The following is a 2119-nucleotide window of genomic DNA, read 5'->3' as shown; positions in this document are numbered from 1 at the left end:
CCAGCAGGCAAGGGCTGTGGAACTTGCTCAGAGTGACCCTGAGCAGGAGGCAGGCGGAGGCCTGCACACATGGCGGGTGATTAATCTCTGGAGTGGACCCTCAGCTGAAGATCTGGAGAGAGGAAGTCCGCAAGGCCTGTGATAATCTCTGGAGCTGTGTGTCAACGGAGAATCTAGAGGAGGGGCCTGAGGAAAACTGCGGTTGCAAGTAGAGCCTTCCTGCACATGGGGAAAGACCCCAAGGAGACTGAATGTTCACAGGGGGGCAGGGCAGGCCTGTGCATAACAAAGACTGGACTAGGCGATTTCTTTATCGTTGTGATAGGGATTTGAGAACCTGAGCCCGCGTGAAAGGGGACATAGACTGAGCCCAACAAGGAGGCTGAGAACAGCCGGGGTTTTCCTTGGGTTTTTCTTTGTGGCTTTTCTTTTGATATTTGAGCACAGGCCAAGACCAGCCCTGGAAGGGTGTACCTAATTGAGACCAAAAGTCACCCTGGGGTAGACAGCCAAACAATACCACAACAGGCACCACTACACAACAGTTCCCCCCAGGCTTTCAGTCAATTAGAAGACACATTTCTCTAGCAGTTTTCTAAAGCCTAAGTAATGAAACAAACAGTTTCAAAGAGTTGCGCTCTTCTGGGCTAGGGACAGAAGTTACAAATAAACCAGTTTAAGTGATCAGAAACTTTTAAACCTGTAACAGAATGGAAGTTCAGTGTATATAAACCAGTTTCAAAATGTTCCAAACTGGTTTAAGATGAACCTGGTTGAGTAGTATCAGACTTAACTGATTTGGGTCAAACCAGTTGCTGGAACTTCTGTCCTAGACCCCTTTCTGGTTTAAGTTAAATTGCAGCCCCCCAGCATCCCAGCATGCTTTTCAGCCCTGGGGTGGGCTGTTCTGTCTGCTTCAGAGAGCAGGGCTGACCCTACCCCTCTGCTCCCTAGCTGGAGCAGTGAGGGCTGGCTTACTGGCCCCCTGAGGCAAACCTCAGCAGGGGTCTGGGGCCAAGGAGGGTGGGGGGGGGTGAGACCCAGAGTTGGAATGTACACTATTTGTAATTGCAGGAATATGGGCAGTTTGTTAGCAGCAATTTGAGTGCTATTTGTACAGGCAGCCCAATAAAGAGGTTCCGAGTCTTGGGCAGTAAATAGATGTCTCAATTGGCATGGGTTGATTTGTTCCAGGATTTGACTCAGATTAAAACTGGGAGAGCATAATCCTGTATACACATCACCCTTTCTAGATGAATTGCTGCTCCTTTGCCAGTAGGTGGCTAGCAAGAGCACACAGGTTGTCCCTGGAATTAACTGCAGTAGCCATACAGCAGGATATCCCAGGGAAAAGTGTTAGCGTATGTTATCTGGCAAACCTCAGAAGGACTTGAAGTGAGCTAAGGGACATTATGCCTGTATGATCCTGGGACAAAAGGTTTTCTCCTGGAACAAATGCAACATCTGTTTTGTATCCTTATTAACAAAGAGGCCCTTGATTCTAATGAACTACCAGATAGCAATTGCTGGGGTACTTGGAGTACTCGCCAAAGCTGTCATGTTACAATTGCTATTCAACTGCACACTTCAGTTGCAGTCATATAAAGAATAGAAGCATGCTGATTCAGGCCATGGCAAGCACTCAATTTCTGCTCTTCACAAATATTAAAGCCGAGTTCATCATCTCTCAGAAGCCTGAGGGAAGCTTGCTTGGATTGCAATAATAGAGTATAATCAAGGCAATTTATGACATGTGGCCTCATATAAGCTTATTGCTTCCCTCCTGTCCTTTATCAATTGGAGAGAGCTAGCTGCAGGCTAACAAGAAATGGAGGTGCCTCTTCTCAGGCCTGCCTCTTTCTCTCCAAATTTTTTTTAGTCATATTCTTGTTTTTGTCTTCCTTGTCCTACTCCTCCTGTCTCTGTTGTTTGACACTTATTTAATATCAGAAACAATGGATTCCTTTGGAAAATACTTCTTGTCAGTGGCCACACTACATTCATGCGGTTTTGTTCCTTATATAAGCACCAGTGTGCAATGCTTCTCATGAGAGCAAGAAACACTGCAGAAGATAAGGGGTTATTTCATAGTTTCATAGATTTAGGGTCGGAAGGGACC

The sequence above is a fragment of the Gavialis gangeticus genome, unplaced genomic scaffold (genome assembly GCF_001723915.1).
Source record: "Gavialis gangeticus isolate Ggan-Ray unplaced genomic scaffold, GavGan_comp1, whole genome shotgun sequence".
Taxonomy (NCBI): Eukaryota; Metazoa; Chordata; order Crocodylia; family Gavialidae; genus Gavialis; species Gavialis gangeticus.
The sequence above is the reverse complement of the archived record's forward strand: the minus strand, read 5'-3'. Positions refer to the sequence as shown.